Source organism: Pinus tabuliformis, chromosome 8, assembly GCF_031772625.1.
Source record: "Pinus tabuliformis cultivar Carrire ecotype Pingquan chromosome 8, CPIR1, whole genome shotgun sequence".
NCBI classification, from domain to species: Eukaryota; Viridiplantae; Streptophyta; class Pinopsida; order Pinales; family Pinaceae; genus Pinus; species Pinus tabuliformis.
In genome coordinates, this window is record NC_142294.1 from 1,093,177,018 (window position 1) to 1,093,201,648 (window position 24,631).

The 24,631-nt window shown below is 31.9% G+C and overlaps 1 pseudogene; it reads right to left on the minus strand.

The window, feature by feature from the left end:
• Positions 1-12,156: 12,156 nt before the first annotated feature.
• LOC149239157 (presenilin-like protein At2g29900 pseudogene) lies at positions 12,157-12,516 on the minus strand (annotated as a pseudogene).
• Positions 12,517-24,631: the final 12,115 nt, after the last annotated feature.

Genomic DNA, 24,631 nt, shown 5'->3' on the forward strand with positions numbered 1-24,631 from the left:
TAATAATAATTTTTTATAATAGAATATTTTGTAAAAGCAAAGTTTAATACATCAAAAAAATATTACTGGCCTCTATTACATTTTAAAATAAATTCTTGTTTTATAGTATTATATAATTTTATGAAAGAAGTACTATTGAAAATAAAAAAGTAATAGGTATGAAAATGTTTAGAAAGCAACCTATAGTAAAGATCTCATTCATTGATATTTAAAAAATTGAAATTTAAAAATATATAGAGTTTTTTAGGAATTTGGTAAGGTAGAAAGACAAAACTATTTGAAAATAAGATACAATATAACCAAATAATTAAAAAAATACTTGGCCCTTTTTTTTATAAGTTGTGAACATGTTTACTCCATCGGACTCTTCAACCTTCTCTAATTTTATGCTGATAAAAGATTTAAATTTATTGCCGTCCCTGCTTATTTCAGCATTTCGAGTATCTCGTTTCATTATCTTCCTTCCGGCAAAAGAAAGACGATAATGCCGGGCTTATTTCAGCATTTCGAGTATCTCGTTTCATTATCTTCCTTCCGGCAAAAGAAAGACGATAATGCCGGTGCTGCTGGGTTCACATGTTTGATCTTAAATGAAAGAGCTCTATTTGCTACGGGACAATGATGTGAAAAAAGAGGGTGAAGAATTTGCTCCTACTTGTTTTTCTTGCGCTGAAGCTCAAGTCTGTAAAGAAGTAAAGGGTAAGGCTTTACACAGCAATACGGCTGAGTTTTCATTTGCATTCCATTCTATTTCATGGCATTGTTCAGATTATTCTGTCTCACTTTATTTAATTTTTAAAATTTGTTGAAATGTTTTTTATTCTATAAAGTCAGAGGTTCTGAACGTGTTGACTTTATCCGTTCTTTTAACTTAAAGTAATTTTACGTTAAAAAGAGATGTAAATTCTTTTAATTATTATATTCCATGATTTTGGCGGTTCTAGGGTTTAAGCCAGGCCTGTATCGTCATATTCGTTGGTTTGGCTGTGTTTATTTTGAGTGTTGTGGTTAATTTATGGGTAATCAATTTCAAAAGAGTGCGAGCTTATAAGAGTGTTTTAGTAGCCACATATTTAAATTCGGGTCTTCTTATACTACCTACTAATTCACTTGAACCAACATCTCTTCTAAAAAATTCAACAATTCTAATTTAATAATCCTATCAGCTCTCTCTTTGTACTTTTTGGAACAATTGCTAATATATATCAACTTTTATTTTTCATTACGTTGGTTGAGAATATTGAATGTCTATGAACAAATCTTAAACATGATTATCGTCATAATCACTCTATCTAGACGATGGTGTCATAGAATCCAGGGGATATCCATATGGCGTGGAAACTAGGTTCAATGGATCGTTTCTAAATATATATTATTTTTAAATAATCAAATAATAAATTATAGTATATATCGATATATTAAAATTTAAATAAAATAACTTAAGAATTTATTTAAAATTCTACATATTAGTAATTTTGAACAAAATTAAAACCTCAATTAAAAGCATTTCATAATTTTGAGTGTGTTAATGCGTTCTACTATTTCAATGTAACTAAATCTCTAGTATCAACAAGTCTCTTAGTATGTCGTGGAATCATTCGTTGAAGAATTAAATCACCATTTGCAATGGATGTATCAGAAGAATGAATAATATCTTCAACTACAAGCTATCTCTCTTGGTAGGTCGTGGAATCATTGGCCGAACAGAATTTGCAATGGATGTATTCTGTTCAATCTCCATATCATAAGAATGAATAATATCTACAAGCTTAAATGGAAAATCATTATCATCCTAATATCTATAGGATCATTATGAAGTTATTGTAATCTACTTTGGAGGTTTCTTATGTTGTAATAATTGGGTATATCTTGTAAAGTGTATGGGGTTAAGAAAAGTTGAAAATATACAAACGAAGTTATAATATCTTATTTACAATTTCAAATTTGTAAGGCAAAAGTTTACAAACAAATATTAAAATAATATATAATAAAGCAAGTAATGTTTATTAACGGGTCAGTCTGGTACTTAGGTGATATGGGTCAATTCCAAAACTTTGGATTTTCCAGTCTACACAGTTTTATATTAATTTGTGAATCGATTCAATTTTATATTATTTTGATAACGAATTGAACTACATTACCTATGAAGCTATCCATTGAACTACATTACTAACGAAGCTATCTATAATACACGAATTAATGTAATTTCAATTATATATTTTTGAACATTTACTTAACTGCTAATAAAATAAATTTTTATTATTATAAAAAAAACTTACAAATTGAAATACATTACCTATGGAAGTACCCGTTGAACTACATTACCAATGAAGCTACCCATAGTAAAATCACGGCAACCCCAAAATGTTTAATACTAAAAAAAAATTAGTTTTACATTAGCCTTATAAATTCTTAGTTTGATTAACAAGGCAACATTTGGAATTTACTGGTCATTAATCATTTGGAAAATGGTCGAGCTCCATTACAATATGTCCAAAGCACCACGAGATGGCTTCTTTGACAATGTGAGACAAACAATTGATCAATCAAATTGTTGTTTAGAGAGGCAACCAGATGTGTAGTATGGAGATCAACCAACTAATTCCTCTTTGGATTTCCATCTTTTTATTAGTCAAATCAATTTATATTTAAAAGTTAATTTTCCATTAACTCTAATTATTTTAAAGAAAGATCAATTTAACTTTATACTAATAAATATAAATAATTTAATCTAATTTAGATCAAAACCATCTAAGATCATAGGGATTCTCTAAGTACATACAATATGATGTGGTTAAATACAATCCATTATGGGTTCCATTGAGGTAGATAAAATTTTAATACATGATAGTAAGTGATACCAGAGCTAAGGTCAATTTAGTTGGATTGATTTAGGTAGTTTAGTTAGGTTGACTTAAGTAGTAGGATTTACATGAAGGTGAATTGAAAAAATGGTTATCTATATTAAAATATATGAGTAATATTATTTTTTAATCAAATATTAGAAATGAAAATCAATACTTGGTGATCACAAAGATAATTATCTTAAAGAGAAAACCTGTAAATTAATATGTTATAGTTTTGTATTTTAAAATTGGAGAAACGGATCGTTCATTAAAGATTTTCATTATGTGCAAAAATTTAGATTGAATACAACTTCTTGAGCATTACTTTCAATTCCTATACAAGTCTTTATGCATCATGAATGGTAAGACATCAAATTTTTTTTTGGGCATGATTCCATAGAAAATTTGAAGAAATAATTTCTATAAAAGTTTAGACCCGAACCACATTAAGGGAAAAAATGGTAGGCCATTAGGGATCTCTTTTGATTGGCAAATAAAAAAAATAGAATATAGTGTAGAATAGTCAACCAAAAATATTGACATAAGAGAGGGATTTTGTTAATTCTAATTTTATAGAATATTTGCATCCCACGGTAGTGCCTTCATTTCTCTTAGCTCAAAAGTCAGATCGTGGTGATATTTGAGGTAGTTTAAAGTACGCTGAAAAATTCTCAGCTTCATGTTATTAAGATGAAATTACAACCATTTTATTTGGAGAAAGAATATTTCATTCAAATATTTTTTTTTTTAAATAATGAGTACTTGTTATATTAGTTCTATGCCTGGTCATAGCAAAATACATGGGTGAGTTACAATTTGTATTTTCCCATGGGCTTTAATTTTTTCATTTCCAGATACATTATTGGAGCCCAAATTTTCATGATCACTAAAAAGTTGAAAATGATATATTATCCTTATTTATCTTACTAATCTATATTCGACAAAGTTGAGATAGCAAGATTACACAGAAAAAACCAATCATTGCAAATTGAAGCTAAGCACTAGGATCAACCGAGCGATTTAAATCTATGTCTTAATTATGAAATTTAAATGGGTTTCTATGTTCTTCTAGAGGAGATCCCTACTTTGACACCTGGAGTTGAAGGTCATCAATCGTGGTGTGCAATGCTCTAACCTCATTGTAAAGATTACCAACCTACTTACCTTTGGCATCAATAGTCTCCGAATTTTCGTCAGCCACCATCCTATTTTGATACATTATGTCCTTTATGTCCCACAACTACACTTTTATTTTTGCGAGCTCCTGTGCACACTGCACACAAACAATTGAAGTCAGGGAGGGCAAAAAACTTTGTTAGCAACCCATTGCTTGGCACGATGCCTCGTTCTTTGTCACCCTGCCAGTGCATTGGTGTCTACTTCCCCATGAACCTAAAGCCATCCCCTTAGAGTGCCACTAAATTATGGGACAAGACCGAGAGGTGGTGCACCGATGAGGCTCTTCCTGCGTTAACCTCCATTGAGCCCGTCGAGGCAAGCTAGAGCATGAATAAAAAGGAAGGACGCAGACCTAGTCCTAGAGAAAGATTGCAATATTGCAACCCAAAGAGGCTTCTATATTCTTCGCACGAGGTGAACATAACACAATCCAACCATAATTGAAAATCACAAGCGAAATCGGAGGTGTTAGAGGACTCATCTGCAATTTATAACAATGGCCCTACAAATACAAGCCCGAGCTGCTACGATCCGAATATGACAACGTCATTTCTCTAAGTGGAGAGAGAGAGACCATTATTTACAGACGAGAGCTTGAGCAATTGGGTTGTCTAGTCTAGGCCATGAGGAATAAATGCAACACACAAGGAGAGAGCCATCACATTGAAACCAACTTCACATGCCTGCAATGAACATTGAAACTTGAAATTGACATGAAGAATCCCATGCTTCACTGCAGACTTAGCCCAAATGATGTCTCGTTTAGGAGGTAATGGATGCCGCACGACAAGAGAGTGGGGAGGTGTGTCATCACACCGACGAGGATGGTGAGATATCATGCTATGGACAGTTGGGGACCGACAAGTAGTGACAAAAATATTACATATGTCCAAAGGACAAGGGGGTATATGGGGGGCCACATGAAGGGGCTAATTATGGGGAAGTGTTAGTGAATAGGGTAAAGACTTGAAACCCCGTTTATTTCCAAATTTCCTTTAGGTAATTAACATGTTTATTTTTCCACCAAGTTGTCCTTTAAATTAATGTTTCAAAGTATCTGTCAGGCTTTTGAGCTTCCAAAGGAAGGAAGAATCCTTTGAACAAGAAGGAGAGTCTGACCTAATTGATTGTCTTGGGAAATTGAAGAGTTTCTAAATGTTAAATGTTAATAATGAGAGAGGAGACACCCTAAATTGTGATGTTTTTAACTTCCCTCTTCTTGGCTAGGAAGAGTCCCATATACAAGCTATAAATATTTGCTTGATTATTGGTCTTGATGCCAAATCCCCATGCATATTTATCCACTATTATTCCTTCGAGATTAAAGAGAATCCCTTGCCCCCAACCACCCCTCATTCACACATAATTAATAAACACTTTGTTTAAAATATATATAAAAAATAAAAAAATTAAATTAAATTAAATATATTTTTTTTAATTACAAAAAATTATTAAAAAATACAATGAAGAGAAATAACAATGCGTTTTATATACGTATCTATATATATGTATATAATTAAAAAAAAATTGTTTTTATAACAGGGAAAATATAAGGTAGTGCAGGTTACAGTTTCTTAGTTTAACATGTCCTGAGCGTCTTGATTTCTTCTCACTGAGCCAAACTGACAAGAACGCATACTCGACTCAAGCCAGCCGAGTCAGGCTACTGTCGAAGGAAATAGACTCTGGTAAGGGGATCCTGGTACGGAATGACATCATTGAAATGGATCATTAAAATTGTTTAATTGAAAATTCTTAAAAATATATTAAAAATTTAGAAGTAAAAATTGTCTAATCAAGTTATAAAAAATAATATTTATATTTTAAATATAATTTACTGTAAAATTCAACGTATTATATTTTACAGTAATTTAAGGTGCAATGGTTAAAAAATCATAAGAAATATAATCAAAATTTGAAAGTAAAAATCATATAATCCATTTTAAAAATATCATATATTTATAATTTACGCTAGTTGAAGGTGCAATTGTTAAGAATTCATCGGAAATATATTAAAAATTTGAAAGTAAAAATCATATAATCCATTTAAAAAAAACAACATATATTTATAATTTACGATCATTGAAGCGGAATTGTTAAAAATTCATAACAAATATAAAAAAAATTTAAAAATAAAAATCATCTAATCCGTTTAAAAAAAATAACATATCAATATCTTAAAGCAATGGAAAGAAGAGCTGAGTTTTGCCAACTATACCTCGGAGGAAAAGCTTGCCAATGATGAGAAACAAGATTTGTGACCAATTTGTGTTTGGCTACTCCTCAGCTCATTGGATAGACGTAGACGTTATCGAAGACTGAGCCACATTCGGAAAGAATACGATGCTCCTCAACTCAAGTCGCCCGCTCCTCAACTCAACATTAAAATATGATGGCAGCTAAATCTTGAAACCAGGATGAATTCCTAAATCAACACTGAAATATGATGGCACATATCCCTTGAAACTAAGTTGAATTCGAGTACTCCTCCGCTCAACATTGATATATGATAGCAGATAAATGTTGCAACTAAGTTGAATTCGACCACTCCCGGTTCAAAATTAGAATTTAGGTTAAAAAGTTAAAATGGTTCAGGAAACTAGAGGAAAGATAGGATAAAATATATAAGAAAAAGATGAATCAGTGAAAGAAGGATAATTTACAGAAATTTCTCAGTTCTTCTCTAAAATAGCATTTTATTTAAATCTACATTATCAATTTGTATATTTCGTAAAATTATTCATGCATGCATGCAATTTCAACGCATTAAGTGGATTTTCACAACTTTTACCATATTTTATTTTTACTAACTTTGTTACAAATTTAGTATCTATCCTTTAAATAAAATTAAGTATAATACTCATTTAATATTTTACCAAAATCAACCAGTATAATACTCTTTTAATGCCTTAGCAAAATTAACAAGTATGAGTATAGGCAGCTTTTAACATGCACAACTATTACTTTCCACTGGTTTGAATGGGGAGATATAGAAAGTTTTCCTTTAAAATACATGAACAGGTATAGAATCCATTTTTTTTAGTAATCTATAACACCATCACTTAACTGTATGGTAAGTGTATTTTTTAAAGGTAACAATCTTTTTTATATATAATATAAATGTTTTTATTATATATTATATTATTTTATTAATTTAAATATTTTTTATTTTTTATTGGTTAATTGTTGGAATTTTGAGATGATTATATGTAAATGATTATTCAAGGGTCGTCACAACAACCTTTAGCATGGTTGGATTTTTTCTAACCTAGTTTAGAACTAATGACATTCATTTAGAACTAATGACATTCATTTTGTTTGAAGCAGTTTAGAATTGATGACATTCCCATGAAGAAATCATTTAACAGTACAACCCATCGCTATCTACTGTAAGCCCGTGAGGGGTTTAAATACTTTTATGATGTAATTTCAAAAGTTAAATATTTTTTAAATTTATATGAAGTTTTTTTCTCAATCCCATTCAAATGATTTATATATAGAATTGAATCCATGTAAATTTCAGTTTAATTCCACTTACTTAACATTTGGCCTTATGTAATGCCCCGGGATAAATGTAAATAGTTGATTTTACTCTGGTAAAAGACAAACTGAATATGATATTATTATCTATTTGAAATTTAATAATATTTTTTTAAAAAAGATAAGAAATGTTTTCTTTTAAGAGCTAGCAACTTCTCAAGGAGGAAGTTGGGGAAAAAATACTGATTGCAACCCTTACTACTTTCCCTAACTAGAAGGGCTTCTAGACGAAAAGAGGGAAAGGGGGGAAAATTTGTGTTGTAGGGATAGGCAGAAGAAAAAAAAAAGGAAAATGGCTAAGTCTGGTGATGACCAGATAGCCAAGCACTAAGTGAAAGCGTCTTGTTGCAGACAATGGTCCTACAAGAGAGATAGGGGGGAGATTCTAGTCCTGAAAGACGAATCTCAAGGACGGGTGGTAGACTGAAAGCGAGAGAACAGAGGTAATCTCGGCTTATCGAGTGTTTCGCAAGTTACAGTGGCACAGGTAAGTGGACCTAACCACTTAGAAAGCATTCAAAGGTATTAATGAGGTAGTCAATGTTAAAATGTGTGCACTGTAATGATATAGTAGTTAGAACCTAAGCCTATTGTGGAAGTTGACTCCTACTCTGTGCCCCATTTAAATAAAAAAAAACTATAAAGGTTATCCCAAAACTGAATAGCTCAAAAAACATTCGCTCTTCTACTATGATAAAATACGAGCAGTGCTCTGCCAAGGAATTGTAGGGTTCTGCAACAAAAAAAGAAGAGAAAATAACCGAATCTGGACCATTTTCTAGAGTAATAAAGATTGCTGGGGTAGTGATGTAGGAAAAGATTATAAAAAAAAAAAATTAATTAAGCGAGACTTCTAGTATGCCTAGTTCGTTTAATGCTCTAGAGCATGGGAAGAATTACAACAAGCTGGAAAACATTTCAAACCCAACAAAAATGGCTTGGAACAAATTTAGAAAAAAAAATTAGGCCATAATCTTATTTCTAAAAAAAAAAGAGCAGTTGCGGTGAAGTAGGGAGATAGCTCCTAAAGACTGGGCTCTGTCATAACCTTGCTGTAGAAAGTTAAATTAGTTCCTGTGAGAAAATAATGCAACCCAAGGTGCACCAGGAACCTGGGTTTAAGGACTCAGATCTAAACCTAAATGCTTTTCGCAACATGAATTAAAATTTAGAAGGAATACCTATTTATGTTGTCTCTAAAAGATGGTCGACCCCATTCTCCAGGTGAACAGGCTTCTATAATTCCATCTGAAAACTCAAACCTGAACTATAAGCGTCCTTTCAAAACCCCATCAGAGATAACTCAGTTAGCACTCAAACAAGAATTAGGGGATGAATACACTGTCCAGGTCGATTTACAAACAAGAATTAACAAATGATGATACTGTCCAGGTCAATTTACAAACAAGAATTAGCAGATGTTTATACTGTCCGAGTCGATTTACCAAACAAAAAAAAAATAATCATCACCTCTGCAGAATAGCAAAGCTAAAGGAGCCAAAAAGAAATAACAGTCGAAGGACAATAATACATGATAGTATCACTTGAAATCAACAAGAGTACTTTATGGAACATAACCCAGGAAGAAAACCTTCCAGATGCACAAAATCTACCAATTTATTACCCATTAAACAAGATTACAAATGTATGTGTCTTCTAGTGTTAAAAAAAAACTAAAAACAGAGATGGGTCATACTGTAGGAAACTTATTACATTTACAAAGTTGGCTAGTGCGGCTCAAAAAAAAATCTCAGAGGTGAAAACCCTTGAATTTAATCCGCTTCTTGAAAAAAAAATAATAGCACAAGAGCAACAGGACTCAAGCTTCTGGACCGAAACCAGAGAGGTATTGCCTCTACAATACATATACATTAGCAAATACCAAATATGAGTATTTAGTTCGAGAAGATAGCTAGACTACACAAGAAGGGTTAATCATCCCTTCTGCAAGAGATTAATAAAAGAACTGTAGCTTAATGTAACACAACCAGGGCAGAAACCCTCATACCTGACAGAAACCTTGAAGGTAACCCCACTCCTGGAAGGATTTGCTCCCAATTGGAACCAAGCTTGAAGCCAAAGTGGAAGTGACCCTGCATACAACCACCATAGATAGGTTAAATAACTAAAGAAGTTCTCATAGAAAAGGAAGAGAACTTAGTTTGCAGAGAGGACAGGGTTTTACCAATGTTACAACAAAGAAAAATGAGAAAAAGTAACTACACAGTTGAAATCTTACTTGGTAAACTGACTCTGGTGTTGAAGACAGGTTTTGGCAATCCGAGCGCACTTCACAAACTCCATAGAATCCTGCATCGAAGTGGATAGCAAAAACTATGGATGGAAGCAGTAGACCGATCAGAGAAACAAGAGAAACGACGGATGAATGAGTCCCCGAATCCATACCAAGGATTGTGAAAGTTGAATGATCCATCCACAACCGTTCGATCACTCAGCAAATCCCAACACCGTCGATTTCAAGAGGAATCCGGAGGCGGTAGCTGTGCCGTTCAGGACTGCACACATCACGTACAGTGGACAGTGCAGGCAATTAATAGACAATCCGAATTAACTTGAATCCAAGCTGCTAGCCAATGGATACATATCACTTAACACAAGTTTCAATGCCAACCAACGACTTAGATTGACTTGCCTTGACAAAAGAGTCATGTCTAATTGATACAGAGATAGGACTTCATGGGTGTACGGGTTAATGTATATATTAGATAGGGATTGGGGTAAATCAATGAATGCGAATATATATAAATTATGCACTTACATAATGTTGTAAATTGGGTACATGACACCTTATTATTTCAATAATAGTTTGCAAACAATTAAATCTATAAAAAATTTCATTGAGTTATATAAAATTTTCAATGTCATTTGAAATATTTATAAGAAATTAAGTGTATATAAATCCTTGTTGCAAACTTTAATTTTTAGCTAATTATATCAAATTAAATGTATATAAAAAATTCTATTTGACACTATGTAACCCTCTAGGAAATTAATATTCATACTAAATATTCCTATAAACACATATTTAATAGAATTGTTAAACTTTATGTTTGACTTTGTTGATTTTATGTTTTATTACTTTAAAAATTTGTTATTGGGGGATAATACAAAATATCGATATAGATCCATCTTAACCATGAATATAACAAGGCCAAGATCCATAAAATCTCATGGAACAAGACGTTTTTTTATAGCGCAAAACTTAAAAGAATTGCATCTCCAAAAATTACAGCTCTCTCTCTCTCTCTCTCTCTCTCTCTCTCTCTCTCTCTCTGTATATATATATATATATATATATACAATATTTCATTTTTAAATTGTATTTTGATTTTTTTTTGAAAATTCCTTGAATACGTGGAATAAAATAGCTTAAACATGCGATTCCAACAAATACATGTCCGATTCAAAATTAACCTTAATAGTAGGGCCAACAAATAAAATAATGATACTTGAAATGTTATTACAATATATTTTTTTTTCAATTACTTTATATCAAATATAGCATCATCATCATCAACTATATAAATTGTTGAGATTGAAGTAATTTAGTTAACCCAAAGTTGATTTTTTATTTATTTATAAATCACATTGTCCAATTTTTTTTTTTTTCCTATTAATAGAGTTTTGAACATATTTCAATATTATTTAATTTCATATGATGCGTATTGAATTTTTTAATTACTAAGAATTGAATTAATGACACATCTCCCTCTTATTATTATTATAACGGAGGAATTTAATATTTTTACTTTCAATTACTTCTCATATATATATGTATATCTTAGAGTTGATATTAGAATAAAATACTTAAAATGAATATTAAAATTTATTATTTTTTGATTTAAGTGAAATATGAAAATATAAATAATATTTTCTTTAATTATTTTTAAATAATTTCAAAAATTATATAAAAAATTTGTTATTTCAAAATGAAAATATCTTATTTATAGTTGAGATGAGAGAAATATTTTTACCATATCTCTATTGTGTTGAGTTGCAGTATCAATAAACAATAAAGAAAGTACAATTAGAGTAAACTAGCAATTGTCCCAAAAGGTACAAAGAGAGGCCGATAAGATTATTAAATTGGAATTGTTGAATTTTTCTATAAGAGTTAATTGGTTTGTGGAAAACCTTGTTTTCTTGGACTAGATCATTGTGCAATTATCTTTCTAAACGCTCTTTGTCATTTGATAAAATAATCAGAATACTGTTTTCAAATTTCCATAGATTTCCTCTTGCAGTAAATTTCAAATACAAAATCAAATTACAGAGTATATTGCTTTGCCGAAGGAAATGATAAGAATAGAATACAACATAATCAATGCTATTTGTGCTGAATTTATCAGTTTACAACAAAGAAAATTTGGCTTCCCTTGTCAGAGCTGAGTTGATTTGTGGCCTCACGATATCCAGCAGTCTATTTAAGGGTATTCAAGCTAAGTGCAACTTTGGGGATTGGAGTTATTCTGCTCTAATATCAAAAAAGAAAAAGGTGAGTCGTGATCTGAACCACGAAAGCTTCCATTACAAGACGAGTTAAGAAATAAAAAATTACACCCAAAGAAATTCAAACAGGGAAAGCAGGCAAAGCCTTCTGACAGAAGGCCAACAGAATCAATGTTACACCGAGGCCTGCTATTATGGCAAGGTAGCATGTGTAAACTGTCATGTAATCATACATAGCTGCCCTTCCAACCAATACGTTGTAGAATATGAAGTCACCCAATCCCAGTTTAATTGCACCAGATGCAGAAAGCCCAATCCCATCCCGTTGGTATGTATCTGTGTGTGTAGAATCTTCAATCCCATTTGGGTGCGGCCTCCCCTCACTATCACTATCAGTTTGGGTCAATAATCCTTGTAGTGTAGAAGGCAATGGCAAAGAACCCACTTGTTGATTCACATATGTGGAAGAAGGAGTCCTCATAGATGAGAGAAATATTTTTACCATATCTCTATTGTGTTGAGTTGTAGTACCAATAAACAATAAAGAAAGTACAATTAAAGTAAAATATATTCTATAATACTTTTAAGTAAAACTAACCTATACATATGTATGTTTTTTTATTTTAATTATATAAATGATATTATTTTTTAATATAAAAAATACTTTATTTTTATTTAAAAAATACTTTATTTTTATTTAAAGAAACCTATAAACTTCAGGTTAAATACATACCAATTACAAATAGCCCTCAAAGTAGATTATAAAATAAGTCTCAATTCAATAAATTTGATTGAATCACTTTCTCCGCTTTTTCCTATGAAATTATCTCTAACCAAAATCCCAATCCTAATGGCCAGTATTTTTCACGTTTCACGAAAAAAATTAATATCTTTGGCTTCAATTTTTTTATCCCATTTGATTCGAATGTTCACTCCCACATAACAAGACATACACATTTTATCCTATAACTATAATATATATAATTTCTAAATTAGTGTAATTAACTGTTATGTTATTTATATTATCCTATTGTTTTCAAATATCTATATTTTGTTTTTAAATAAATAGTAATAATTTTTAATAATATTCTAATAATGATCTCAGATAGGTTGGCTAATTCAGAGATGGGTGCATATGCGACTGACCCACTTAACCAATAGATATGGGGCTGTGGAAAAGTGTCCCCTGCACATGTGATAACTCATGAGTAATTTCGAATAAGCCAATTATGTGACATGAATGGAAGTTGTTTGTTCGATGGGAGTATCTTCTAGCATGGGAGAAGGAGGATTTCAAAGTTGCGAATGGAAAGATTAATGAAGAAAGTTCGATGGGAGTATCTCGTTTGTTTGATCGCAGTATCTTCAAGCATGAGAGAAGGAGGATTTCAAAGTTGGAAATGGAAAGATTAATGCAGAAAGGGGAGTCTGTAACTCACTATTTGATATCAATGGGCAATAAAGATATGTATGAGAGTGGAATAAGGTAAGAATATGGAAAATAGATGACTAGTAATGGGAATTATAATGGGAGTATCTCGTTTGTTTGATGGGAATATCTTCAAGCATGAGAGAAGGAGGATTTCAAAGTTGTGAATGAAAGATTAATGTAGAAAGGGGAGTCTATAACTCACTATTTGATATCAATGGGCAATAAAGATCTGCTTAAGAGTGGAATAAGGAAAGAATATCGAAAATATATGAGTAGTAAAGGGAATTATAATAGAAAGTAGAGGCATGCATTATTCACGACCCTAGTGCGATGGTGGCATGTAATGTCCTTTTCGTAGAGGGATGATAGGATGATATTTCAGCCTATCAATGACAGTTTGAATCAGGGAGGTCACAATTGGGATGAGTGACCCATGGATCTAAGGAAAACTCACATCTCTCTAGGTAACTTCTATTTTAACACTTGGAATCTTTCCACTTTGTATGTTTGTGTTTTACTCTTGCTATAATTGTCTCTATGAATATCCTTCCCCTCTATTATTTCCTTGGGGAATATTGATCATTATACCCATGTTGAATCCCTTGTATAAAGTATGAAGGGAGGTAAGGTGTCTTATCTGGCGAGAAGTTGGTACGATATTCATTGGAAAGTAGGAAGCTTATGCTTTGAAATTGTGTGTTGTTATCTATCATTTGTGGGGTATTGGGAATTTGGGTCTATATTTCCTTTTTGTATTGCTTCAATTCTCATTGTGCAGTCATGTTCTTTAGATTCTATGAAAACTAGACTAGTTCTGAATACTATTTAGGAGCAAGGGGTAATTCAAGCTGGTGATAAACCCTAGTTGTTGAGCATGATAACACCCATGCTATGAAATAGCTCAAAAAATGATAGAAAAGAGAGCTAAACGCCTTAGAATTCAACCTCTTCGAGGGGGAAACCTCCTTTACAGTACACAAATGAAAATTTCTTGGATGATACAAATGACAAGACCTCCTCTCTATATATAGGAGTCTAGGAGGTCATAATATAATCAGAGCCAACCTAACGATAATAATGTAAGGGCACAATAATAACAATAGTGGGCTTCTATGGGGCACAATAATAAAAATATGGGGACTACATGTGCAAAAAAATATAATAAGGGGGTTGTACTAATAATAATAAGGGGTTACACCAGTAGTATAGGGACCTAACATGCCCCTCTCCTTCCAAAAGTGTTGTCCTCAACGCTTGAGTAACTCTTGATGCTTCTGTATAAAATTCTTGTCCTCCCATGTGGAATCTTCAGGAGGTAAGTTCTTCCACTTGGTGAGATACTATGAAATTGATTGATTTTGTAGCTGTCGTGTTCTTGTTTCTATGAGTGCTCCAGGTTCCAATATGATTTTTCCTTCCTCGTCAAGTTCTAGCAATATTGTTTTAACTGGGATCTTCTGCAACTTTTGAATGAGTGCCCAAACTTCTTCATCCTTCTTCGATTCATCCCTTGCTTCGTCTATCCAATCTGGGTGGAGAATAGAAATAGCACAAAACAATGCTTCCATATCCTCATCCTTTCATGAGAGTGCATCCGCAACAAAATTTTGCTTTCCTTTTCTGTAGATGATGTCAAAGTCATAACCCAACATATTTGTGACGCATTTTTTTTGTTCTAAAGAGAATTTAGGACTATCATGATCCATTTTTACCTTGAAGTGTCTTCCCATTGGGTAAGGTTGCCATTTCTTAAGTGCATGTACTATTACCAACATTTCCTTCTCATAAATAGATTGCTTGAGATGTAGCCATAAAAATACCTAATCACCTACATCAAATTTCTTTTCACTGTGACGTTGATCTACCTATTTTTTCATTCGATTCTACACCAAAGTTGCATTATCCTTTAGAAGTTGGAGAACTTGTTGTTGAGGCTCGATGTGATATTTCATTGTTTGAACCCTTTTCTTCTTCATATGTCCTTCTATCTTGAGAGTTTTAGGAGTGGTAATTTCTTCCAATGCTTTACAAGAGATGGCCGGATTCATTTCTTGATCCTTGATGTGATCTTTCACTTCTTGAACATTTTTCATCTTGAAATGTCCTTCTACCTTGATAGTTTGAGGAGTGGTAATTCCAGCCAATGCATTATAAGATATGGTTGGATTAATTTCTTCTTTCTTGATGTGATCTTTCACTTCTCGAACTTTTTCTTATTGATATGTCCTTCTATCTTGAGAGTTTGAGGAGTGGTAATTCTTGCCAATGCTTTACAATATATGGTCAGATTCATTTCTTATTTCTCCACGGTTGGTTCCTGGTGTGCATCCTCTTCTTTTGATGTTTCTTGATCCTTTCTTCCTCCTCTTCACAATCTATGTAAAATAATTTTTTCTCAGCACACTTATGACCTTTAGTGCATTTGCTATCACAATTGTAACAAATCCATTTTTGTCTTTTTTATTCCAATTATTGTGGTGTAAACCTTGTAGGTTTGGAAGGCTAGGAGAAAAAACACCTACATAATTATAGTCGTTAGTGGTGGGGTTCCTTGTTTCCATAATTTCGCTTTCAATTTTTCTTGCTCACCTGTATGCCTTCTCCAATGAATCAGTTCCTCGAAGACAAACCTCATGTTGAATGTTATCCTTTAAAGTACCTATGAAGATGTCAATCCTTTGCTTCTTTAGAATATCATTTACCCTTATATTCAATTTTTGAAAGTCCTCAATGTGCTCTGCCATTGAACACTTTTGTTTGAGATTTATCAATTGGGTAAAGAATGTGTTTCTCTTTGTATCCTCATAATTTTCTATCATTTCCTCTGTGAAAATTTACCATGTAACAAGTGGTTTACAAGAATAAAACCCTTTATACTATAAAAATAGATCCAGTTCTGAATATGAAGATGCAATACATACCTTTTGTAATAGTTGCACCTCATGTAGATCGAAATATTGCTCCGTCTGTAGTATCCAATTTACTGCATCTTTGCCATCAAACTTCCTCATATCGCCTTCTCTTGATTTTAGGAGCTCGATATTGAAACGACTGTAACTCTGTAATTTTGGATCTTCCAGTTCTGAAATCGCGACCTACAGTGGCCCTCCACGTCCTCTTTCTAATGCCACCAGTCTGATCAAAATTGGATTCTCCAAGGGAGAGTTATGTACAATCTCCCAAGATGGTCTGATAATATACATTTTAAGAAGAGTGAACTTGTATTAAGTTCCACCTGTCACTGTTTTGACTTTGAAATCTGAAAATTATACACAAGAAACTATAGTCTGTCCTCTTTCTACAACTTCTGATGAAATTTCGATCTTATCCTCAGAGAGACAGTTATGATTTTTTCCCCAGGTCACCCTTTTGGAATGTAATTCGGGAGTCTACAAAAACCCTAACCTTCTCACGTCATATCTCTGCAAATGTAGCGAGACAAGCTCTGAAATTTAGATCCGAAGTTCAGAACGATTTCAGGGCAAATGGTTTTTTGTAGCTTCTAAAATGCCATAGAAAAGAATTTATAGTGAACATTCCACGATGACCTATTTGGAGCAGCGAAACCCTAGAATCCAAAGCTCTGATACCAAAGGTTATGAAACCAGCTCACAAAAGGATAGAGAAGAGAGATAAACACCTTAGAATTCAGCCTCTTCGAGGGGGAAAACTCCTTTACATTACAAAAATGAAAAATTCTTGGACGATAGAAATGACAAGACCTCCTTTCTATATATAGGAGTCTAAGGGGTCATAATATAATCAGAGTCAACCTAACCATAATAATGTAAGGGCATAATAATAACAATAGTTGGCTTCTATGGGGCACAATAATAACAATATGGGGACTACATGGACACAACAATATAATAAGGGGATTTAACTAATAATAATAAGGGGTTACACCAATATTATATGGACCTAACAACCCATTTCCTCGGTGGCTAGGTTGATTGGCATTAGTGGTCATTTTGTTATGAAGTTGTGGGGGATAGTTGGTGCTTTCAATGCATGGTTCTTGGTTGAGGTCTAAAGGTTGGTTCGTGCGATAAGTGGCTGAATACAACTAAGAGAATTTGGATCTAGGAATTTGAAGGAGTTTGGAGCGCTTGATATAAAGGAGTTGGAGATTAACCCACACGACAAGATACCCTGTCAGTTGGTGTAGGTTCTAAGTGTAGCAAAGTTGTGGGACTATGAAAAGCACATCAGTTTAGGGGGAATGAGGATCCTTTATTCTAGAACAATTTTTAGTGTACATATCTACGTGTTGATATTGTCTTCATCGTGTCAAAGGAGAGACATAGACTAAGTAGAGGTTTTGCACAATACAAGAGGTGATCTCGAAGAGAAAGATCAAGTTTATAGAATAGAGTGGTAGATTTTGTAGCTGCAATTAGGGAGCAGATCCCTATACATGTGTAGGAGGAGTTAGCTAAGTATGAAGCAGAAGCATCCTAGAAATAAATTTCATCCAAGATGTTGTGGTGGAAGAAGAAAGAAAATGTTCACTTTAGGATACGTGGAACATATCTGTTCGAGTAAACTAGTATTTGTAGGTAGTAGATCTCTATTAGCATATTAAATTCCTATTGGGGAGCACATTGACGGATAATCAAGTAGTTGAAAGGGGTATTTTTTAGAGCTTAGACCATATGGATGTCCGCATGAAGTACTATGACTAGAGATTGGAAATGACATATTTTCAATAGACAAGGATTGAGCAGCGCCTCAACATCCCTCCAGTAGGACCTAGAACCCTAGTTGATCCTATGGACCCTATTCTAGTTGCAAGATTAGACTCATAATTGCTCCCATTATCTATATGGTGGAACAATTTTATGTTATCTCTTATGTAATATTTTATATACATGTCAAGATAGGGAAATTCCATAACATAGGTTTGTTGGATGATAGTCCCTTTCTATTTTTTGTGTGTCTCTTGTGTCATTTTGAAGGGTATAGTTTTGTTTGTGGTCTGGCCTCCCTTATGAGCAACCAAAATAACTCTTCTAAATTGTTGATGTAATTTCTTGGTTTTTAGATAATGTAATTCACCTTACATAACAAAAATACTATAATAATGATTGAAAATTTGATCTAGATAATGAATGTTAGAAAAAATTAATTGATAACCCATTAACAAAAAATAGTGTAATTTTAACATAACATTCATTATTTTGGATGATAGTAATATTGGAGGGAATTTCTGATAAGTTTATACTTTTCATTTCACTTGAAATTCTAATACTATTGAAGAAGCCCATTCGTAGTGCACCATTGGCGTGGCCTTTCTAGTTTTGTGTGGTGAACAAATACATGTAGAGAGTAGCATTATGTGTTACTAACATGTATTGAAAAATATGAACTAGGTTCAATCCATGCAACACATTAGAGTGCTCACTTCACCATGTGTGATAATGCATCATCACCATGTAACTGCGAATTTACCACACACTCTAAATTGTATCAACTGTACTTTTTTAACATAATGGAGGGTCTGCCCCATATGGAGAGTAACAACTCATGTCCAAACATGAAACTATGTCATATGATGGCCTATATGAAAAATGGATTTACTTGGTATTCCACCCTCACCACCATAATTTACATCCAATACGTTGATCTTTCTCCCGTTAATAGAAGATGTATCCCACATTTTATATTTTATAATGTGCTTTATCTCTCTGAGGAATGCAAAAACAAAGAACATTATCATAATTTTTTTCTATAATGAATCATCAAACCTACAAATATACAACTTCTATTTCAGCCAAGAGAAGTCATCTCAAATAATACAACCAATTGTGAGGGTGTTACCCTCCTTTCAAACCCCAAATTCTATATTATACCATCCTATAATAGTTACAACAACCATAGCATGCAATTTCAACTTAAATTTATAAAATTAAATTCATGACGCATAATAGTTTCATTAGTGAACTATATGACCATGAACATCTAGGGAGATTATAAAGATTCATTTCAAAGGCATTAATTGGTTACATAACCTACTTCGAGGAAACGTCTACTATCAAATCCACTCAATTTCCACCATGGGATGATGGTCAATGGGATGCATGGGCGATATGTGGGAAATTGTTCAGAATGAAATAGTGATGGTGGCAATCGGGGAGATTGCTGGATGGTCTATGGATGTAGCCTCTGTGTATAAATACCATGGGAGAGGTGGTAGAGGTATGATGTGATTAACCCTCAATGTTTCTATAAATGATGGAAGTTCCTTGATATAGGTGATTGATACCAAAAAGATAGTGAGGGGCAACTGGTGGTAGAATAGTGGATTTTGGTGAATGATGTGTCAATTACATCATGAATAGATAGGAAAATAAGCCACCCTATATACAGATTTATAATGTTTTAGTGAGCTAAATAAAATAACGTAACAAAATAACCATTTCAACAAAATTTAATTTGAAAAATGGTACCTTAGCAGAAGAGGATGTGCTCATTCTTAGTGGGCATGGCTTCTCGCCAAGTTTCAGCACAATCTGTAGAAGCATTAAAGGGACACCACAATTATACCAAAACTAAATGCATCTATAATATGGAATAAAAGCATATGAATAGTTCAAGGAGGGATCATTTTAGTTCACCATACCTATGTATGTGGTAGAAAAAATGAAGTACCTTCCACTATAACCTCAATGGTAAAAACTAGTAGTAATGCATATATTGGTGTGGGGAGTGCTTCTAAGGTGTAGTTATTAGAAGCAACATATAAATGGATCTTTGAAGAAATATATATATATATATATATATATATATATATATATATATATATATATATATATATATATATATATATATATATATATATATATATATATATCATATAAATGGATCTTTGAAGATAATAAAATTGTCCATAAAGCTCTACTGTCACAACCTCCAACAGCCCATAAACATTCTATCTACAATTGGTATATATGTATATGAGGTTCACACCTTCCATTGTTTTACTTCTCCTTGTCAAACCATGTTTTAGAGATGATGGAAAACCCACACTACAACATCACATTCTAGTCACTCCAATTGTGAAGATGCTTCAAAGATGCAATGTTGCTCTAGGGTTCAAGTCAGCGTAGCTATGGTGGTTTGGGTTTCAAAGATTCTATCCACTACTAGAGGATGTTGGGAACATGGTATATTCCATCATTTGGGTGGACAAAGACATAGTGCTAGGTTGCACCTAGTATTCTCTCTATTTTGTGTAGATACACAACCCACTACCTGGAATTTTCCATGTCAAAGTAGTTGATACGGAGTCTGAAACTCGACTCTTCTAATAGGTTTCTCAAGAAATATGTATGTACCTTCCTATTTTTACAAGGATGCATATCAAAAATCTTGGACTACCTTACCACCTTGCCATCTAATGGCATTGAATTGTTTGGTAGGTGCATTGGTCCATTCAAATTCCATTCTTATTGATTGATATCTCCTCATTATTTCTTGTGTGAATGAATAAAGATATAATTCAATATTATTTTGTAATGCTGAAGTCTTTTAATTTGCTATCTGTTTAGATATATTTGATGGTATTGATATATACTACCCTTGTAATAAGGAAATGACTTAATATGTCTTGGGCATTAAAAGTGGATGATATTATTAAATTTAGTGAAGTTTCTAGAGTCAACAATGAGAGCTCTTTTATGTTTTGGAGATAATGTAAGAGTTCCCTCAAAGTAGGCAAGGATTTATCAATTCCAACATTGTGATTTCTTTGTTTGGTGTTGGTGTTTGGTAGTTTGGAATTGATATTTGGTGACAGTGGGTTTGCGTTCTCATTATGCTCTATAGTGATGAAGTGTCCGACAATTATATATGATGCTCATGTTTAGGGCTTCATTTTTTTTACTTTATTTTATTTATTCCAATTTTATATACGAATTTTCAAACAAAATAATAATTAAAAATTCGATTATAATGGTTACTTAACATATGAAGAAGATAAAATTCATTTACTTGTAACTTAGTATATACGAGGAAGAAAATCTTTTTGTCGATGGGATTCCAAAAACACACTCTGTGGTTCAAATTGAGGAAAAAAATGTCCCTAGTGCATAAAACAATATGTCGCATTAGGAACACATGTACAATCATGAAAATAGATGCACAATATTGAGAATACATGTGCATTCATGATCCATGCCTACCTAGATGCACATTATTGAGAATACATGTGCATTCATGAGCCATGCCTACCTAGATGCACATTCTTGAGAATACATGTGCATTCATGAGCCATGCCTACCTAGTGTTCTAGTTGAGTGTTCAACGGCTTGCCAAACTTAATAGCTAGAAATGTTTTCACATTCCTAAGAATGTGCATGCTTTCTTATAGGTGTGTTAATAATGACCCATTTCCACCTTGTAAACATTGATTATTATTTTAGTTTATTTTCTATTTTTAATGCAAGAGAGCCCATTAAAAAGTATAAAGCTAATATTTTTCGTATAATTTTTTCTTATCTCAATGATTTCAAAAATAATTCATATTTAACAAAACCATTTTATTTATAATGAAACATTCCATAAATAAACCAAACTTTATCATTGATATTATGTTTCTATTTTCATTAATTTTCTAAATTTTAAAAAATCATAAAACAATTCCCCAACTCCCCAACGGCCCTCTCTTCCCTCCCGACAAATCTTGCACTAGTACGGAAAGAGCTAACCAACCATATATTGGGTATTTAATGCCCTCAGAGCAGCACGCGACTTAAAGCGATAACACGGGAGCGGGCAAATTCGGCATTAAATAATATTTGCCCGCTCCCGTGTTATCGGGCTAAGTTGCGAGCTGCTCTGAGGGCATTAAATTATATGGCTGGTTAGCTCTAGCCGCACTAGTACCACCTATCCTTTATCCTTTATATGCATATTAATTTCATCACATTTATTTTAGCATTTATGTACATAAATACCATATCAACATTTAGACACATCATATATTATACTAAAAAAATATTCTCAAACGAATAGATACTTATAGAACTTTCCATGAATACAAACTATATATTTGAAAAAGATATTCAATTTTTTACATTTCATTATTTTTCTCATTCAAAATTTCTACTTAAATTGATAAAAAATAGTTTTTTTAATGTTAAATATTGGAAAAAAACTATTATTGAAAGAGAAATATTCTTAGCTATTTATTAGGTTGGATTAACCCATATAAATTTACCATATAACATATTTTAAGCTAGCCCCAAGGTTATCTCAATTGGTGGAGTCTCCGTGGTTAATTGTCTCACCGATCGGGAGGTCACAAGGTTAATTCTCCTCGACTCCCTTTGGGTTAGTCCTTGCTAGTCTGAACGACAGGCTTTAAAAGAGATCTGCCCAAATTTTCACGTTGATGTAATGGCCACCCAATGTTTGTGAACCATAGCATAAGAGAAAACAAAAAAAAACACATTTTAAGCTATATTTATTATAATTCTTTTATATTTATTATTTTAAATATATTGTATTTCAGTGTATTATATTTATGATGATAATGAGAATTAACACCCATTAAGATCAATGTGGTCAACCAGACTTTAATAAAGTAAAAAATTACTTATCTTTTTGTAAAAAAAATTATGATCAAAAGCAAAGGAAAGAAGTGCACCATGATCACTATAGTTACACTAACTAACAAATCAATAAGATTAGAAGTGTGATAAAAGTTTCAGAAATGAGTCAAAAAGATTGATAGTATTACAAATATTTTGGAAATAAAAATCAAGTAAAAATAAGGCAATGCAAGAGAAAATAATTTTTATGTTCAACCTTCCTAATATTATAAAATAACAAATATATATATATATATATATATATATATAATACTATGATTTTGTTTAACATGGCTGATGAAAGCAGAAACACTATTTTCTTCTAATCAATATTCTCTAGGATATGTTACTATAATTTATACGACATATAACGACGGATGGTTATGTATTCCTTTATGCAATTTTTATAATTAAAATAATTTTTTGTAGTCATCAATAAACTCAATAATTTAGTTATGTTAATTAAATTTAATATAAAATATATTATGTATTTTAAATAATTATAATTATAGGCAGGTATCTTTGTTTTTTTCGTTGGAAAGTTAGTATATTATTATTATTTTTAATTACAAATTTCAATAATAAGTTTGACCATCATAGATATGTTGATGACCACATATTAGAATTAGTAACAACTGAATTGAAAATAAAACTTATAAAGCATACACTAAAACATGCCTTCCAAAATGTACATTAAATCATTAAATATGCGTTGGATTATAAAAATTATAATATTAATATTATGATTGTGCATTGGATTATGAAACATGTGCATGTTCAAATAATCATCTAACGGTTTCACACACCAGGGTTTCTCTTAACTCAACTTAATCATGTGGCTATTGTTTTTTTATCTATATATATAATTAGTCTATTACTATATTATTTTAGTACATAAATTTTATTTTGTATTAGTATTAAATTATTCTAAGTATTAATATCAAATATTAAATTGATTAATGGTTTTAGTATTAATTTTATGTTACATTATTAATAAATATTTTGAATATTAAATGATAATCTTCATAATAATAATTATTTAATAATATTAATATAATTTTAAAAATATAATTAATCTTGTTATTCATAATAATATATTACATTAATGATTATATCAATACGTTAATTTTGATAATTTTAGTAATATTAATTTAATAAGGAAATATAATAGTATTTTAATATAACTCTTATTATATAATAATAAAATTCTATTAATGTAATATTATCATTGTATTTATTAATAATGTTTAAGAAATAATAATAATAATAATAATAATAATATAATTTTGAATAAAAAGTATAATTAATTTTGTTATTTATAACATTCAAGGTTATTAGGCGGAAATCTTAAAAATTGGAGGTCTTGTCCTCATTCCCACATCCACAAGCTTTTCAATCAAGTAGTCAAGCAAGAGTTCCCCAAACCATGGACTTAGAGCCCCATTATCCCTATTTTAAAAGTGGGGATATAGATAACCCCTCTAATTATTGGACAATTATGATCAGCCCTCTCTTAGCCAAGTTATATGGTATTATTTTTGGAAAAGAAGTTGAGCATATGGATTGAAAGT